Genomic DNA, 21,144 nt, shown 5'->3' with positions numbered 1-21,144 from the left:
TACACTAGTTTGGAACTTGGAGAGGAGAGGAACAAAGCAGAAGGAGCTAAGAGCATGTTAGTAGGCATTTGGAGATGTCTCATTATATTTACTTTCCTAGTTAAATATTTCTTCATGTTTTTGGTGTCTCTTTTGATATGCCTGCTTAGATTAGTTTTTGGTTGATTAACACTGACAGTTTCTTGGTTTTGTGTGTTATTCCACCACAGGTTCTAGTCTAACCTTCCCCCATTTCGCAGCCATCAATACCTGTATCAAAGGCAGACAAATCCATTAGAATTTGCACAGACTTTAGGGATCTCAACAAAGCTTGTTCAAAAAATGATTTTCCATTGCCCAACATTGACATGATAGTAGATGATGGGATGGGGTTTGGGATAGACTAGCCTAGTCTATGCTCCTGGATCCTTCCCTAGGATCACCTGGTGTTCTCTCTACACCCTAGGGTCTCTAGAACTTCCCTTTTGCTTGAGGAATCCCCTAACCTTTCCCAATCCACCCACCAATGAGTTGCTATGCTGCTCCTATGGTCTCACCTACTCATGAGACTCAAAATCCCTTACTATGGCTAATAAGGGCTAATCCTTTTCCACACCTTCCAAGGTCTAAGCAAGGTTGTTTCAGGTATATTTCAAGGTTTTTCCACCCATTTATGAGCCCTAAAGAAGTTGCTACCTTCATCCTTTCTACCGATTTCACTGTTTTGTGTTTTTGCTTACAAAACAGGGCTATAAGGATTAGGACCAATTAGGCATCCTAACCGGTCTTCTAGGGATTTCTCTCACAAATGATGCATACACAACCCTAACTCTCAAAATGGACTACCATTCAATTGGCAAGGGCTCAAGGATTTTCTAGGTTTTGGGCCTCCAAGTGGTCGTACAGTGCCTAGGGCGAATTTTGAGGTTTTTCAAGGGTTTTGTGAGGGTTTTGTAGTCTGCCTGGGTCACAATGAAGGTTTTGTGTGTTAGCCACCTTGTTTGGATTGGTAGAGGCTCCTCCTTCACACCAATGATTCTTCTAAAACTCCTCTACACCTCCTCTAAAGGATATACTCTCCTCTATCCAACCTTGCTCTCCAAGACCTCTGCAATCTAACCTCTCCTAACCGGGCACTATCCAGTCTCGCCTAGGAGTGGGTCTTTGCTTGCCCTTCCTACATTTTTAAGGGCCCTTCTTGTTTTGTAGTATGGTACAAGGTCTGCACTCTCATTCCCCATGGTTTCATGGTGGTTCCACAACGGGGAATGGAGTTATGCAGCCATTTACACAATCCTGTCCAAAACTGGATAGAAAGAAGACAACTTACAAAATATTTACAAACACACTCAATCTACAAATAAAAACCTAAACTAATTGCTTGAAATGAAAGTATTTACACCATGACAAACATTCCACATACATTCAGACATTTCTCGATCCATTAACTTGCTTGTTTTCTTCTTACAAACTGACTGGTAACAGTTTTACAGTCTCAGTCTGATCTTTTTGCTAGGGTCATACAATGTCTGACATCCAACCCATTCATTTAGGGTTTGCAAATACTTATACTACCTTTTCCTCGGTCTATGTGCCCAAACTAGGGTTTTCCATGCTAACCTAAAGAATTTGACATCATGGTGGAAAAGTTGCTTGACAACTTTTAAAAGTTGTCATGCAACTTTTGCAACTTTCCCAATGTTGCCCTTCATGACTACTAGACCCACAGTGGGCACCCCTAAGATCTCCACTAGGACCCTAACTAGGACCTAGTCTAGCACACATGAGCTCATGGCTCTTATTCATGTACAATGGCTTCATAAGAAGAATAACACCAACAAAACAAGAAAGAGAAAGAGTTTGCAAGGGTGCTCCTACACCATACTGCCCCTCTGCACAAAACTTAAGAAATAGAAGAAGAGATGAAAGATGGGTCTATTCCAAGTGTCTTGAACTTGCTCTCCTCCACCCATGTAGCTTTAGATACTGGTTGATTTGCCCATTTCACTAAGTGCTCCATGTAGACCTAGTGTCTAGTTGACTTCTTCACCCTTGATTCCAAGATCTCCTCTACTTTAGGATTCTTCACCTGTGGTAAGACATTAACATCAAGGTCCTGCAGTACCTTGGCTTGGTTCTCAGTCTACCCTGCTATCTCACCCTTGTACATGATCAAGTCAGCTACATTAAATACTGGTGATATAGCTAAATCTGAAGGTAGGTCAACTTTGTAGGCATTCTTACCATATTGTGACAGGATTCTACAAGGTCCTACCCTTCTCATCTGCAGTTTGGTAGGTTTACCTCCTTGCATCCTAGCTTTACTCAAATGGACCATCACATAGTCACCCACCTTGAACTGAACTTCTCTCCTCTTCTCATCCACTTCGGCTTTCAGTTTTTGAGTGGACTCAAGGATGGCCTACTTAACTTTCTCCTAAACTTCCTTGATGGTTTGAGTGAAGTCTTCTTCTTGCCCACTCTTCATTTCCAAACTACCAAGGTCTCTCAACTCACATACTCCTCTTGGATGTCTGCCATAGACAACCTCAAAAGGACTTCTACCAGTAGTTCTATTCACACTGTCATTATATGCATACTTTTCTTAACGAATGATTAGGTCCCATGTTTGGCCATACTCCTTAGTTAAACACCTCAGCAAGTTACCTAACACCCTATTGATGACTTTAGTTTGACCATCTGTTTGTGGATGGTAAGCTGAGCTAAATGACAGGTTAGTTCCTAGTCTCCTCCATAATGTTTGCCAAAAATGACCCATGAACTTGTTTTCCATGTTTGAAACAATGCTTAAAGGGAGTCCATGAATCCTAACAATCTCTTTGAAGAAGAGATGTGCAACATAGTTTGCATCATGTGTAGTCTTACATGGGATAAAATGAATCATCTTGGAAAATCTATCTACTACCACATAGATGTTGTCCATACCTATTTTTGTCTTGGGAAGTCCTACTACAAACTCCATGCTTATACCTTCCCAAGGTCTATTAGGGACCGCTAATGGTTGATATAAACTAGCATTGCTTGATCCACCTTTGGCTCTTTGGCATACACCACATTGTTCTACATATCTTTTCACATCCCTTGGCAACTTTGGCCAATATTCGTACCTCTGTACTAAGTCCAAGGTTTTGTTGACTCCAAAGTGTCCACTTAAACTACCATTATGTTTCTCTTGGATGAGGTTCTCCCTCATAGATGCTCTAGGTACACACAACTAGTTACCTTTGAACAAGAGACCATTTTAGAGAGTGTAATCTGCATACTCAACATGGAAATGGTTCTCAAACTCTTTGCAAACCATGTAAGCTGTTGAGAAGTCTTCATCTCCTTCATAGAGGTCTTTGAAACCTTCTATTCCTATGCTCTGCAACTCTAACTCTTGAACTGTCAACAACTTCCTGCTCAATGCATCCGCCACCCTATTAAGCTACCCCTTCTTATACTTGATGGTGAAGGTGAAGGATTGGAGGTATTCCATCCATTTCAGATGCCTATTGCTTAGCTTCTCTTGAGTGTTTATGTAACTCAATGCCTGATTGTCTATGAACACTACAAATTCTTTTGGAAGTAGGTAATGCCTCCATTTCTTTAGTGACTGCACTAATGCATACAACTCTAGGTCATAAGCTGAGTACTTCTTCTTTGCTTCATTAAGCTTCTCACTAAAAAATGCCACAGGTCTTCCCTCTTGACTCAATACACCACCTACTACAATTCCACTTGCATCACACTCCAAAGTGAATAGCTTATCAAAAGTAGGTAGGAGAAGGATAGGTTTTGTGGCTACTTCTTGTTTCAACAATTGAAATGCTTTGTCAACCTGCTCAGTCCATTTAAACTTAGTTTTAAGACCTCCCTTAATGGTGTCAAGGACTAGTGCACATATACCACTGAATTTCCTCACAAATTTCCTATAGAATTGAGCTAATCCATGGAAACTTCTAACTTCAGTCCCTGTTTTAGGTGCAGGCCAATTCAAGATTGCCTCCACTTTCCTTGGATCCATCTTCAAGGTTCCTTTGGACACCACAAATCCTAAGTAGACCAGCTCTTGCTTCAAGAAGTCCCACTTCTCAAGGTTGATGGATAACTTCTCCTCATGCAACCTTTCTAAAACTAACCTCAAATGCTCAAGGTGCTCTTCCTTGGTTCTGCTATAGATGAGAATGTCATCTAGGTACACTACTACAAATCTGCCTATGAAATCCTTCAACACCTCATTCATCAACCTCATGAAGGTGCTTGGAGCATTAGAAAGCCCAAATTGCATCACAAGCCATTCATACAATCCATCTGTGGTTTCAAAAGCAGTCTTCCACTCATCACCCTCTTTAATTATTATCTGGTGATAACCACATTTAAGATCTAGCTTGGTAAAATACATAGCCCCTCCTAAAGAGTCCATTAGATCCTCTATTATAGGAATAGGAAACCTGTACCTTATGGTAATCCTATTGATTGCTCTTGAGTCAATGCATAGTCTCCACTTACCTCCTTTTTTTGATGCTAGCACTATCGGGACTGCACATGGGTTGATGCTCTTCTTAATCAGTCCTTGTTCAAACAACTCCTGCACTTGCCTTGCTACTTCCTTATTCTAATCAGGTGTGAGCTTATATGCAGCCTTGTTAGGTAAGGATGCACCAAGAACAAAGTCTATTTGATGACTTATGGACCTTCTTGGTGGGAGTGTTGTAGGTGCTCCATCACTCACTATATCCTTATACTCTTGCAACATTTGCTTTACCTCCTTGGGTACTTCTGCCTGCAACTTGTTTGCTTTCTCAATTGGCTTCACAAAGATGGCACACTTCACTATCTCCTCCTCATGTAGCAAACTCAAGAATTCTTTACCAGTAGCCATTAAAACACTAGGTGTTTTTGAAGTGCCCTCTTCATCCTCTGTCAAAGACTGAATCTTGAAGGTCTTGATGTCCTTCTTAAATGATATGGAGTTCTCCTCTCCATCATAGATCACCTTCCTATCAAATTGCCAGGGTCTTCCTAGAAATAAGTGGCATGCATCCATAGGTAACACATCACAAAGGATCTTGTCCTTGTATCCTCCAATAGAAAACTCTACCCAGGTCTGCTCATTGACTAGCACACTCTGTCCTTTGTTCAACCAAGTCACTTTGTAAGAATTCCTGTGGGGTATTCTTGTGAGTTTCAACCTCCTAACTACCTCTTATGAGATGATGTTTTCAGTTGAGCCTGTATCAATTATCACCTTGCACACTTTACCAAGAACTTTGCATCTCACCCTAAACAATGCTCTCCTATGTTTGGGTTCCTCCTTAACCGGTTGTCTGATCAAAATCCTATTGAACATCAGATTCTCACCAACTTCTTATTCAATCTGGTCCACATCCGGTGTCTTGTTGCTTGAAGAGTCTTCTTGTGCATAAATAACCCTCTTTCCACTGTTTGATGTGGTAGGCTTGTCAAGGCATCTATATGTCGGGTGTCCCAATTGTCCACAATTGTAACACTTCATTCTTTCAAAATAGGAGTTACCTCTACCGATACTTCTACCCCTATTAGGACCACCTTGTGCAACTCTTCCTCTAGAATGTCCTCCTCTGAGATTGGCTTCACTACCATGCTCAGTCAACTTGGCTTCTCCTTGGTTCCTTGGCTCGTTTGTCTTGCTTTGGTAACCACCTCGGTGATTCACTTGGTCTCTACCTCTGCATCTACCCCTGTTATTGGAGTCTCCTTTCGTTTTGTTCCTCTCTTCTACCTTGACAGCAAGCTGATGACATTTCTGAACAGTAGTAGGAGTCCATAAGCTTATCTCCTCCTGAATGTTCCACTTTAGGCTGCTTAGATACCTAGCCACCTTAATAGATTCATCTTCTTGAACCTTTGATCTAAGACATAGCTTTTGGAATTCTTCGGTGTAGGAAGTTACATCAAGATCTTTTTGCTTCAATCCTTGTCTCTTCTTATGAGGCTGGATTTCATAATCCTCTGGTAAGTAGTTCTCCTTAATCTTACTCACCATGGCCTTCAAATTTGCAATTGGTAGCTTTCCCATGCTAACCCTTTCTTCTTGCAAGTACTTCCACCATGTCAAATTTGCTCCCCTTAATCTTGATTTGGAAACTTGAACCTTCTGAGCCTATGTCACTCCTTCACACTCAAAGTGGTTTTCCATGCCCTCAATCCATTCCATAACAGTGTCTATGTCCATTCTTCCACTGAAATGTAGCAATCCTTCAAAAGCTTTGGTGTTCAAAGCCTTGATAGCCTTCACAAAAGGTTCTTCATTGAACAAGGGATCTAGTTCAGGAATTATGTCATCTATGTCTATAGTTCTCTTGCCTTTACCCTTGGTGTCTTCATCCCAAGGTTCATGTGTTCTTTGATCCACCACTTCCTATAGTTTATCCCTTATCTCACTCATTGCTGCTTCAAGGAGTCTATGTTTCTCCTTCTGTTCTTCCACTTCTCTAGCAAGCTCTACATTAGTAACCATTTTTCTCTCCCCTGCTGATTCACCAGTATATAGAGACATACACAGTCCAACAAGTCTTTTACTTGCTCTAATACCAATCTGATGGGATGGGGTTTGGGATAGACTAGCCTAGTCTATGCTCCTGGATCCTTCCCTGGGATCACCTGGTGTTCTCTCCATACCCTGGGGTCTCTAGGACTTCCCTTTTGCTTGAGGAATCCCCTGACCTTGCCCAATCCACCCACCAATGAGTTGGTATGTTGCTCCTATGGTCTCATCTACTCATGAGACTCAAAATCCCTTACTATGGCTAATAAGGGCTAATCCTTTTCCACACCTTCCAAGGTCTTAGAAAAGTTTTTTTAGGTCTATTTCAAGGTTTTTCCACCCATTTATGAACCCCCAAGAAGTTTCTACCTTCATCCTTTCTACCGATTTCACTATTTTGTGTTTTTGCTTATAAAACAGGGCTACAAGGATTAGGACCAATTAGGCCTCCTAACTGGTCTTCTAGGGATTTCTCTCACAAATGATGCATACACAACCCTAACTCCCAAAATGGACTGCCATTCAATTGGCAAGGGCTTAAGGATTTTCTAGGTTTTGGGCCTCCAAGTGGCTGTACAATGACTAGGGTGAATTTTGGGGTTTTGTGAGGGTTTTGTGAGGGTTTTGTACTTTGCCTGGGTCACAGTGAAGGTTTTGTGTGTTAGCCACCTTTTTTGGATTGGTGGAGGCTCCTCCTTCACACAAATGATTCTTCTAACACTCCTCTACACCTCCTCCAAAGTATATACTCTTCTCTTTCCAACCTTGCTCTCCAAGACCTCTGCAATCTAACCTCTCCTAACCGGGCACTGTCCAGTCTCGCCTAGGAGTGGGTCTTTGCTTGGCCTTCCTGCATTTTTAAGGGCCTTGCATGTTTTGCAGTATGGTACAAGGTCTGCACTCTCATTCCACATGGTTTCATTGTGGTTCCACAGCGGGGAATGGAGTTATGCAGCCATTTACACAATCCTGTCCAAAATTGGATAGAAAGAAGACAATTTACAGACTATTTACAAACACACTCAATCTAAAAATAAAAACCTAAACTAATTGCTTGAAATGAAATTATTTACACCATGACAAACATTCCACATAGATTCAGATGTTTCTCAATCCATTAACTTGCTTGTTTTCTTCTTACAAACTGATTGGTAATAGTTTTACAGTCTCAGTCTAATCTTTTTGCTAGGGTCGTACAATGTTTGACATCCAACCCATTCATTTAGGGTTTGCAAGTACTTATACTACCATTCCCTTGATCTATGTGCCCAAACTAGGGTTTTCCATGCTAACCTAAAGAATTTGACATCATGGTGGAAAAGTTGCTTGACAACTTTTAAAAGTTGTCATGCAACTTTTGAGCAACTTTCCCAACGTTGCTCTTCATGACACCCATAATGGGCCAACCTAAGGACACTACCATGTTATAAAGGACCCCCCTAAACACTTCAAGGACACACATACCCTCCATTTTCAATAAAATCACCATCTTGACTCATGACCCCTAAGATCTCCACTAGGACCCTAACTAGGACCTAGTCTAGCACACATGAGCTCATGGCTCTTATTCATGTACAATGGCTTCATAAGAAGAATAACACCAACAAAACAAGAAAGAGAAAGAGTTTGGAAGGGTTCTCCTTCACCATACTCCCCCTTTGCACAAAACTTAAGAAATAGAAGAAGAGATGAGAGCCAAGTCTATTCCAAGTGTCTTGAACTTGCTCTTCTCCACCCATGTAGCTTCAAATACTGGTTGATTTGCCCATTTCACTAAGTGCTCCATGTAGACCTGGTGTCTAGTTGACTTCTTCACCCTTGATTCCAAGACCTCCTCTACTTTAGGCTTCTTCACCTGTGGTAAGACATTAACATCAAGGTCCTGCAGTACCTTGGCTTGGTTCTCAGTCTGCCCTGCTATCTCACCCTTGTACATGATCAGGTCAGCTACATTAAAGACTGGTGATATAGCTAAATCTGAAGGCAGGTCAACTTTGTAGGCATTCTTACCATATTGTGACAGGATTATACAAGGTCCTACCCTTCTCATCTACAGTTTGGTAGGCTTACCTCCTTGCATCCTAGCTTTACTCAAATGGACCATCACATAGTCACCCACCTTGAACTGAACTTCTCTCCTCTTCTCATCCACTTTGGCTTTCAGTTTTTGAGTGGATTCAAGGATGGCCTGCTTAACTTGCTCCTGAACTTCCTTGATGGTTTGAGTGAAGTCTTCTGCTTTCCCACTCTTCATTTCCAAACTACCAAGGTCTCTCAACTCACATACTCCTCTTGGATGTCTGCCATAGACAACCTCAAAAGGACTTCTACCGGTAATTCTATTCACACTGTCATTATATGCATTCTCTGCTTGAGGAATGATTAGGTCCCACGTTTGGCCATACTCCTTAGTTAAACACCTCAGCAAGTTACCTAACACCGTATTGATGACTTCAGTTTGACCATCTGTTTGTGGATGGTAAGCTGAGCTAAATGACAGGTTAGTTCCTAGTCTCCTCCATAATGTTTGCCAAAAATGACCCATGAACTTGTTGTCCCTGTCTGAAACAATGCTTAAAGGGAGTCTATGAATCCTAACAATCTCTTTGAAGAAGAGATGTGCAACATAGCTTGCATCATGTGTAGTCTTACATGGGATAAAATGAATCATCTTGGAAAATCTATCTACTACCACATAGATGTTGTCCATACCTATTTTTGTCTTGGGAAGTCATACTACAAACTCTGTGCTTATACCTTCCCAAGGTCTATTAGGGACCGGTAATGGTTGATATAAACCGGCATTGCTTGATCCACCTTTGGCTCTTTGGCATACACCACATTGTTCTACATATCTTTTCACATCCCTTGGCAACTGTGGCCAATAGTAGTACCTCTGTACTAAGTCCAAGGTTTTGTTGACTCCAAAGTGTCCACTTAAACTGCCATTATGTTTCTCTTGGATGAGGTTCTCCCTCATAGATGCTCTAGGTACACACAACTGGTTACCTTTGAACAAGAGACCATTTTAGAGAGTGTAATCTGCATACTCACCATGGAAATGGTTCTCAAACTCTTTGCAAACCGTGTAAGCTGTTGAGAAGTCTTCATCTCCTTCATAGAGGTCTTTGAAACCTTCTGTATATGGTGAAAATGGATAACAACAATAACAATATTGAAAGGCTAAATGAATTCAACCACAAAACCCTAGCCTAACAACAACAAAGATCCACCATAACATATGAAGATTACCTAAGACAATGCTAATCAAATGAAATCACAATTTTGGGTGTCTACATTTTGCCCCTCTTTGAGACAATGCGGCTTGTCGAGTTGTTTCAAAGAAGATAAAATGAACTGATACAGAGTTGCCCCAAGATGGGAATGATATGCCCCCTCGAGAGATTGGATGAAAATGTCTGAAAAGATCGCAGATAATCTCTCGATAAGGAAGAAAGGCTAGAATGGACTGACCGGATAAAGTGACAAAGTCACGGGATAAAGAAGACTCACTCGGGAAATGAAGGCGAGGGCTAGGGTAGGCTATAAGATAGACCACGGGGGAAAATACATCCTCATTGTCATCTACACATCCACGAGAGCAGATTGCAGAGCGAAAATAAAGCAACAACAGTTAGCAGCGATGGCCTTCGTTCATAGATTCGATCGCATTTGCCGATTTCGGAGGCCAGCAAAGGTAGGAGAGCCGGTAAGTACCACCAAACCTCCTCGTACTTTGATGCATTTATTGTTGTCATTAATGCATGGTAGATAGGGTCATAAATGCGCTTAGACTAGGGTCCAAAAAGTGTCAAAAATGTCTAGGCGCGTCTGCGTTGGTGCCAGGCGCGTCTGTGTTCGCTAGGCGCGTCTGTGTTTGTGCCAGGCGCGTCTATGTCTGGACCCCGCGTTTATGTCAAATGTGACCACGTCTGTGATGGTCAGTCGTGTCTGTGCCAAGAAGGCACGTCTATGTCGCCCAGGCGTGTCTGTGCAGAGCATAGGCACGTCTATGTCGATCAGGCGCGTCTGTGTTGTTCAGGCGCGTCTGTGCAGTCTAAAAGCGCGTTTATGTCAGGTAAGCGCGTTTGCGTTTGAAAAAGTGTGAATTTGCATCTTCTAGGTCAAATCGGCATTTCTGTGATGAACATACGCTGTCGATTGGATAAGCTGCTGAGAGGATACACTCAAGCAGGTCCTCTAGGGAAGACTACGATAGATCAAGGCACTTTGTGATGAATAGTGAGTACCAAGATAGAGTACTTTGTGATGAACAGGGAGTACTAGAGTATGAGTAGCACTTTGTGATGAACAGGGAGTGCCAAGGTGAGTAACACTTTGTGATGAACAGTGAGTGTCACACACGTAGTACTTTGTGATGAACAGGGAGTACCACTAGGATAGAAGCAACACTTTGTGATGAACAGTGAGTGTCACTAGGGTAGATAGCAATATGTATTTGGATAAAAAGTAGCATTTTGTGATGAACAGGGAATGCCACTATGACTGACATGAGTGATTTGCTTGACTGCAGGAGTATTTGCCTATGCTAGAGTCACGGGAGAGATTCCCATCTACTCAGAGGTTGCGACCTGAGTTGACAGTCGAGGAGCGAGCTGCTATTGAGGAGATGGGACTGAGACATGTTCTATATGTGCCTGAATTTCGGGCGAACATGGGACTGCTGACTGCATTAGCTAAGAGATGGCACTCTGAGACGTGCACATTCCATTTACCGATGGGTGAGATGACAGTCACCTTGGAGGATGTATATAGGATATTGAGGATACCGATCGATGGGGAGTTGATCCCATACGATCGAGATGGCGACAGAGAGGCCCTGAGACAGGTGTTCCAGGACCCAGGACTGGAGATGAGGGCAGGACATGTGGCATGGGATACCATGACAGCCACAGGGTTAGCATTGCCGACAGTGGTAGGAGGAGCTATCAGTGGGTTCCTGTGTCCAGATAGGGCGACACGGGGGTTGGCTGTGGGCTGGGGAGGAGTACTGGAGACGCTGATGATGCAGCACACCAGATACGCTTGGGGACCGTGTGTGTTGCCACACCTCTACTATGAGCTGCATCAGTTTGTCTACCACGGATCAGTGGGATTGGGCTATGGAGTTACATTGCTGCAGGTATGGGCCTATGAGCATCTACTGGTTACCCGACCGATACACTTCAGGGGCAGGGGTCATGGACGCAGCTTTGTTCATTTGTATGATATGATCACATTGCAACCACGGATTGGCAGGCTAGAGTATTGGCGGCGAATGATAGACGATATTGATGAGGTCATATGGAGACCATATCTGGGCTGCGAGTAGTGGGAGGATGATGCAGTTGAGTTATCGTACACCTTCCGGAGCAGGTACTTGATTGGGCGGACGCCCTATGTACTAGAGAGACAGCTTGTAGACAGGACTGGCCAACAGTTTGGCCGGATTCAGAGGATGCCCCGGGGCTCAGACATGTATGCCCGTACAGTTAGAGATCAGGCACAGTTTAGGCCCTTGCTGTCATATGATCAGACAGTGACTCAGCTAGTGGAGATGATACCCCTACCCTGGGACATGTGGCTAGAGATTGAGGACGCCGACATGGATGTCGAGTACACAGCTTACTAGGCAGAGCATCCCTTCCCACGCTTGACAGATCTGGGAGAGGCATTGGAGGGAGATGGGGGTGGAGACGATGATGATGGTGGAGGTGATGGGGGCCAAGGCCAGCGGAGGAGGAGGGGAGTAGTTGGAGAGAGGCGGGTTGCACCTCGGAGGAAGGGTGGCGAGGAGAGGCAGGCTCGGGTGGTGAGAGGTCACGGTGGATTGCCGCTACAGGTGCCAGCAGCATAGGGTCTCAGGCAGGTACAGATACAGGGACAGGGACAGAGACAGGTACCTGTACAGGCACCAGTACAGGTACAGGTACAGGCACAGGGGTAGGCACCCGTACAGGGGGAGCCACAGGCAGAGGCAGAGGGGGTTGACCCAGTGGAGGATGAGCTACTAGATCTGAGGGAGATCTGCTAGAGCCAGGTAGATGAGATCCAGGAGCTGGAGAGGGAGAGGGATCAGCTCAGAAGGAGGCTCAGAGATACTGAGCGAGAGTGAGATCAGGCTATCCAGCGCTATACAGAGGCTGAGACAGCACTGAGGGCAGGGAGACAGGCAACGGAGGATACAGGGGCAGGATATGCTTATGTCCTATGGGCAAGGGAGGAGATAGCCTACTAGAGAGACCTCTACTATGGTGCAGTGCCAGCAAATCAGCGCGCGAGGAGCTTCCATAGACCGTCGCGTACAGCGACAGCCACGGGAGGGAGCCAGAGGAGATAGGCATCGAGTGGTGGGGTTATGGGTCCTCCACCACCACCAGATAGAGGGGACGGGAGGGATGATCCTGGGGCGAGTCCTTCAGGGGCTCAGATTCCGTCGAGGCCAAGCAGCTCTGAGGGAGGGAGTTCATCATAGCCATAGAGGGCTCCCTTTGTATCAGTACTATACCATTTTTGTATTGTAGACACCTGCGGGTGCTTTGTAGCCATATGATTTTGACATCATAGTATCATGACACTTTTATGATTATATATATGAGATGATTCATCTTTGCGGCAGCTATATGCATGTGTACCTATGTGATGAGATGTTCTTATGTGATGTTTGTTTATGAGATGGATGCAAATATGTATATGATGCAACTCAATATTTTTGTTCTTTTGTATTTTACATGTGTATGCATGATGCAAATGTGAATGTATGAAATGTGGATGAATATGATAATGCAAATGTAAATTGTACTAACAGGTGTTGTGTGCAGGATGTGATGCAATTGTGATATATATATATATATATATATATATATATATATATATATATATGTATATATATATATATATATGTATGAAATGCTTATATGTGGTAATGCAGGTGAAACTATATGGAATGCAAATGTTTTTGGCGTGTCATTATACTCAGTCATGTGATAGCAAGCTACGCGGACTCGAGAAGGATGATGGAAGTCAATCAAGAAAGGGGGATGGAAGACAAAAGATATGAAAGTGAAAGAGCTTCTTGTGCGTTATCATCATTGAGCTTTATTATGGCAAGTAGGTTATAACAATCGAGGCATATGTTCGACCCAGAAAGTCATTGTACCTGTTTGCATGGAGATAAGACAGTCACAAACAAGGAATGCCCCAATTCATACTAGACTCACAGTGTCCTCATATCCTTGGACAAGTCATAGCATTACTAAGAGACAATCCACAGACAGCAAATACAAATAGGTGACGATACCCCATCCTCGCCTTTCTAGTCAAAGACATCTTGGAGATAGAATCTCTAGTCAAAGACATCCCGGAAAAGCTAAAAGACATGTCACCAAAAAAAAAAAAAAAGATGAAATCAAAAGAAAACCAAGACTCGACACCAACATCCACTGTAGTCCTCAAGTTTAGTGTCTCTTGTCACTTGTATAAGTCTTATTTGATTATGGTCACAATGTTTACTTTCACAAAATGGATGGATAGCACTGAACCATATGTTGTCTGAGTCTGTTGAAAGATTTGATTTGTTGAAGCCCATTGTTACTGCTGTGTCTCATCTGAAACTGACTGAATCCATGAACTGATACTTTATTGCGGAGAAGACGAAACTTTATTGCGGATCTGTGATGCAGATGTTGCTTTATTGTGGATTGTGCATGGATAGACTGAAGGAAGCTGGAAGAAACTGTACTCCTCGAAACATGTGATGTTCTCAGTTCCACACCCATCACTAGACGTAGGATTAGCCTTAGCCACAGATAGGATCTGATTTATTATGGATGGAAAGGGATGAAAATGGAGGTTTATTATGAATGGCTAACCAATCTTAGGGAGATCAATAACAAGCCATGATGGGAATGGGTAAGTTTATTATGGATGAATTGGTCGTGAGTGTGTGCAAAGTGAAGTGATGAAAGAGAATCCTGAAGGAGGGAGGAGCAATGTCTCTACACATGGTGTTGGTGACCCAGTTTTCACCATGGTACTTGCCCAGGGCGCCACCGAAGTGGTTTTCACCGTTGGACGAAATTATTTCTCTTTACTTTTTTTTATTTTTCAATGTTTTTGTGTCACAAGGCGCCTGTTTGCCAGGTTTTCACCAAGTAACGATTTTTTTTTTGTTTTATAATTTTTTTGTATTTTTGAAATTTTTGATTTTTTTTTTTGTATTTTTGAAAAAAAAAATTATTTTTTTGTATTTTTGAATTAGGATATTCCGAAGAGCTATGTGTAAAACCTGCGAAGGTGCATGTTGTTGATAGGATCCTCCAAAGGTTCACCTTCTGTAGTTGAGAGCTGATATGCACCAGATCCATATGCTGTTGTAATAATGTAGGGACCAAGCCAATTTGGTTCGAACTTGCCCTTCTTCTCTCTGTCTTGTTGATTTTTAGGATTTTCTCTGAGAACTAAGTCACCTACCTCAAATGTGTGAGGTTTGACTTTGTGATTGTAGTTGCAACTCATTCGTTGTTGGTAAGCCTTGAGACGATTAAAAGCAGTTTGTCTTCGTTCATCCAGTAGTTCCAGCTCTTGTAAGCGAGAGACCCTATAGTCTTCATCACTGATGATGTTTTGCAAAGAGACCCGTAAAGAGGGTAGCTCAACCTCAATAGGCAAGATAGCTTCAGTGCCATAGACAAGTGAATAGGGTGTAGCTCCTGTAGGTGTGCGGACACTTGTGCGATAGGCCCAAAGTGCAAGATTAAGTTGGATATGCCAATTACGACCAGCATCGTCGACTGTCTTCTTTAGGATTTTAAGGATTGTTTTGTTAGACGCCTCAGCTTGGCCATTACATTGGGGGTAATATGGTGTGGAGAAACGATGGGAAATATGGAAGTGGTCACAAAGTTCACGAACATCCTGATTTTTGAAGGGACGCCCGTTATCAGTGATAATGGAAACAGGAATACCGTATCGGCAAATGATATAGTTGAGGATGAATGTAGCAATCTGTTTTCCTGTAACTTGTGTGAGAGGCACGGCTTCAATCCATTTTGTAAAATACTCTATGGCAGTGATAATGAATTTGTGACCATTGGAAGAAGGAGGGTGAATCTTGCCTATGAGATCGAGTCCCCACTGACAAAAGGGCCAAGGAGACACAAGTGGTTGAAGTTCTTGTGCTGGCGCATGTATGAGGTCTCCATGAATTTGACATGTCTTACATTTCTTGACAAACTGATATGAGTCATTCTCCATATTGGGCCAGTAATATCCAGTCCTGATGAGTTTCTTGGCCAAGGTAGGACCACTAGCATGCGGACCACATATCCCTTCATGCACTTCTCGTAACGCAATCTGAGCTTGGTCACTTTCTAAACATCTAAGAAGAGTGCCATCCAAACCTCGCCAGTATAGGATATCAGCTAAAATGACATATCGAGAGGATTGGCGAATGAAAGTGCGACGTTGGTTATTAGATAGATCAGGAGGTAAAGTATTGTCACGTAGGTATATGAAAATGGAACCATATAACTGGGATTCAGGACCAACAACACATAGCGTCTCAGTAGGCATGATCTCATATGAAGGGACCAAAAGGTTATCCACCAAGAACTCATAGCGGGTCTCATGTGGAGGTAGATCGATCAATGAAGCAATTGTAGCCATGGCATCTGCGGCGCGATTCTGCTCTCTTGGTATCTGCTCAAAGTCTATCTTTGTAAAGTGTTGTTTCAATTCATCCACCATTTGTTTATAAGGCATTAACTTTTCATCTTTTGTTTGGTAATCATCAGTTGCTTGATAGATGACAAGTTGGGAATCCCCAAAAACACGAAGTTCCTGGATCTTCCATTGAACTGCAATTCGTAATCCTGTTGTTAATGCCTCATATTCCGCTATATTGTTGGTGCAAGGAAATTATAAGCGGTATGATTTTGGTATAGAATCCCCTTGAGGAGTTATAAAGAGGGGCCGTCAAAGTACAGTTGCCATGGCTTTGTATGTGACATTGTTAAAATGGATTCATCTGGAAATTCTGAACTTAGAGGAACATCATCTATCATGGGAGTATCTGCTAATTGATCTGTGATGGCTTGTCCTTTTATTGCTTTTCTGTCCACATACTCAATGTCAAATTCGCTCAGGATCATTACCCATTTGGCCAGTCGCCCAGTAAGTGTTGCTTTATTGAGAAGGTATTTCAATGGGTCTATTCTTGCAACTAACTTAGTCTTATGAGTAAGCATGTAATGTCGTAATTTCTGCGAGCAAAGACCACGGCGAGACATGCACGCTCAATTGGTGTGTAGTTTAGCTCGTATCCCACTAATGTGTGACTGATATAGTATACTGCTTTTTCCTTGCCCTCAACAATTTGTTGTGCTAAGAGTGCCCCCAGTGTTGTTGGAGTAGCTGATATGTATAGTAACAGAGGTTGATCTGGAACTAGTGGCATCAGAACTGGCGGATTTAGAAGATAATCTTTGAGCGTCTGGAAAGCCTGTTGACAGTTATCATCCCATTTGAATTTGAAGTTTTTATGTAGCAGGTGCTGAAAAGGATTACACTTATCTGTCAGTTGTGCTATGAATCTTCGGATGGACTGGAGTCTGCCTTGTAAGGATCAAAGTTGACTGATATTTCTTGGAGGTTGCATTTCCAAGATGGCCTTAACTTTTGCTGGATCAGCTTCAATTCCTCTTTTGGATACAATGAATCCTAGGAGCTTCCGGAGGTTACTCCAAAGACACATTTCTTGGGGTTTAATCTTACTTTGTATTTTTCCAACCGATCAAAGGCGACTGAAAGTATGTCCAAATGTGTATTTCTGTCTATTGATTTGACCAAGAGGTCATCGACATAATCTTCCACAGTTACGTGCATGAGATCATGAAAGATAGTAGTCATGGCTCTTTGATATGTAGCACCTGCATTCTTTAGCCCGAAAGGCATGACATTCCAGCAGAAAGTTCCCCACAGACAAGTAAATGATGTTTTGTGTTGATCCTCGGGTGTGATCCTTATTTGATTATAACCAGAGAATCCATCCATTAATGATAACATTTCATGACCTGCTGTGAGATCAACAATCAAGTCAATATTTGGTAATGGGAAGTCATCCTTTGGACAAGCTTTGTTGATGTCTCTGAAATCTGTGCAAATTCTGATGTTGCGATCTGGTTTACTAACAAGTACCAAGTTGGAGATCCATTCAAGATAATCAATTGGGCGTATGAATCCGACATCGAGTAATTTCTCAAGTTTTGCTTTGACTAGTAATGCCACTTGTGGATGCATTTTTCTTAGTTTCTGTTTTACTGGTTTTGCCCCCGGTTTGACTGTCAAATGATGCATTACCAAATCCGGATCCAATCCAGGCATATCAGCGTATGACCAGGCAAAGTTGATTTGTCGTTCTTTGAAGAAACTTATGAATTTTGACCTTTCGGACTCTGTCAGTGATTGAGCTAGGAATATGTTGTGTGGAACCTCTTCTGTACCAATGTTTGTTTTGATAGTCTCCTCTACCAACATGGATGACTTTTCCTCATATGATGCTGGGAGAATGTCGAGCCTTCCATCTTCGGGTGCCTCAGAGAGGTTTTTTCCCTCAGATACGTCCTTTCTTTTTACTTTTTTGGGGTCAGATAGCGCCAAAATGTGGTTTTTGCCATAAGACCTTTGACTTGTTCTTATTTTCATATTTTTGCGACTGGAAGGTCCGACACCCTCACCAAAATATGCCATGCTATTTAGTTCTATAGTGTATCCCGCTTTATGGTCTCCAGGGGGAAGATCATCTCTTATGCCCAGATAGTCTATAAAAGCTTCATCATTTTGGAATGTATCAAACTGTGCAGGTCCTTCATGATCCCAGTCAATGAGTTGGTGGTGAACAAGGGGAAGGTCGTTAATGTCTTCAAAGTTAGCGGGGCTAAGAGTGAAGATGTGGTTATATTCGGGTATGTCAAGGTAATTATCGAGGTCATCGATGGCACTCTCCTCATCAGTCTCGATTGCGAGCGAATCCAAATTACCATCACTAGTAGCGCATTCTGGAATAGGTGTTCTCATCCTATGTGATTTCAACCTAGAACCTTGAGACAAGGACTGTGTGGAATCCTCATGGGTTGTTTCTTGACCAACTCTGAACTTGTTATAAAACTCCTCTTCTTCTGTGGGTTCATCTGGCTCTCTGAATGTCTCGGTGAGCTCGTAGTCACTGGAAAACTTGTCAGAACCCCATTCCCATTCGTTGGAATCTGTGGAATAGCGATCCTCCTGTTGAATTTTGGCAGCTTTGATTTGTAAGGCTTCTTCCATCCTTTGGGTGTGGACCTTGGAAGTTAAGAAACCAAGTCCTTTTGAGTGTTCCTTCCTGAAAGTCAATTCAGGTTGTAAAGGTTCAATGATGCCTTCCTTTCGTAACCCCAGAGGGCTTTTTCCATCATACCCGAATTTTTGTAGAATTTTGAAGCCTTTGCCATATTTCTCACATGGTAGATTGATGTGGTCTTGTGTTTCCTCTTCATTGTCTCTGAAAAGCATTTGGTATAAATCTTCCTCTTCTAGTTCACCCCATCTTTGAAAGGTAGTAGGGTCCCATTTGAGCATCATGATGGAGATTTGTTTGTTAGGATGTGGTCTTCCATATTCTTTTGGGGAACTCATGACTTGTCATAAGTACATGGTCTGATTGAAAGTATATTCCCCCATGCCTTTGTCCTGAAACTTGCCTTTAAGCTCACCTTGTTTTGATGTCGAAGGTTTTAATGACTCAGGATCAATGTATGCCGAGGAAGGAACAGCCTCACGATTACTGGGAATGATGGTCTCAGTCTTTGATTTCAAGTTATTGCAATATATGAATGGATTAGGATCACCATTAACTGTTACTTCCACTCCATTATGAGGAAACTTAATGCATTGGTGATATGTAGACGGGACTGCCCTCATTTCATGAATCCAAGGACGTCCTAGCAATATGTTATAAGTGAGATTTAAATCCAGGACTTGACAAACCACATCCTTTGTAACTAGCCCAACTCTGAGAGGTAAAATGATTGTACCCTTGGATGAATGCTCTTCATCATCATATGCTTTAATGGTGATTTTGTTTGTAGAATTCACAGCTTTATCAGAATATCCCAATTGTGTAATAGTGCTTAATGTGCAAATGTTTAGACCTGCTCCTCCATCTATCAGGACTCATTTTATTTGATGTTTGTGTATGAAGGCTTCAATGTGTAATGGTGCATTATGTGGCTGACTTACGGAGGCGTCATCGGCTTTTGTGAAAGTAAGTGAATGTGGAATGGAAAGGTATCCCACCATGGCTTGAAACTGGTCCACGTTTAGATCAGTAGGAACAACAATATCTCTCAAGATTTTGTCAAGAATGGCTTTATGTGCGGGAGATATGTGTAATAGCTCAAGGATTGAAATGAGCGCGGGTGTCTTCCCTAGCTATTCTACAAGGTCATACTCAGGTTTGGTTGATGAAGAAGTGGTGTTTTTAGTTGGAGCACCTTGCAAAGTGATTTTGCCTCGACAAGTTGTGACATGACATTCAGAAGTAGGTTCAGAAGAAGATCCAACACCTTTTAGGACAATCCTGGGTCTCTGAGTAGAATTCTCAGATGCTTTGTCCTTGATGATAATGGTAGAGACATAATTGTCCATTGAAATGTGATTGATGGCTGAATCATAGTTGTAGGATGCTCTGGTATAGTTGGTTTGATCCTCTGTGGCTTTAGCTTTTCCCTTGTCATGTTTTGGGAATGGTTCCTTAAACATCTCATGTTCTTGATTAGACGAATGTCCCTCAATCTCAATGTCACCTCTATCAATGAGATCTTGTATGATGTTCTTCAGTCGATGACAATTTCCTGTCTTATGACCCTTGCTCTTATGAAATTCACAATACTCATCATCGTTCCACCAATTTGGTTTAACCTTTGGTTCATATGGAGGAAAATCTGGAACTGTGATTACCTTGTTTGCCACAAGCTTCTTGAAAACTGACTCAAGTGGTTCTCCCAATGGAGTGTACTTCCTTCGTGATCTAGAAGTTGTTTGAGTATTCACTTGATTGTTTGTCGAACTTGATCCTGAAAAGATGACTTTGGGTCGCACTGTGTTGGCATCAAGAACACCATCATTGATTGTGTTCTTGTTTCTATTCCAAAATCTTGGCTTGTCTTTTCCTTTAAAGTCATCTTTGTTTTCCTTGAATATCTTAATGACTCCTTGTTCAATTAGGACCTTCTCTGTTGCTAAGCCTTTTTCAATGACGTCCTTGAAGGTGGACAAACAAGCTTTCCTTAGATCATAGCCAATGTCTTTGTTAACATTCTGGGTGAACATTTCTACCATTTGTTTTTGTGGAATTTCACAAGAGCATCTGCTGGCTAGATTTCTCCATCTTTGTAAAAATGATGCAAAAGACTCTCCCTCTTTTTGCTTGGTGTTGCACAAAGTAGTGACTGATATGTCTGTTTCTATATTGTAGGAGAAATGTTGAATAAATGCCTCTGCTAAATCACCCCATGACTTAATACCAAGTGGGAGTTGGGAGAACCATTCCATAGCTTGATCACCTAAGCTATGTGGGAATAATCTCATCAAATATGTCT

Source organism: Cryptomeria japonica, chromosome 6 (genome assembly GCF_030272615.1).
Source record: "Cryptomeria japonica chromosome 6, Sugi_1.0, whole genome shotgun sequence".
NCBI lineage: Eukaryota > Viridiplantae > Streptophyta > Pinopsida > Cupressales > Cupressaceae > Cryptomeria > Cryptomeria japonica.
This window is presented reverse-complemented; position numbering follows the sequence as displayed.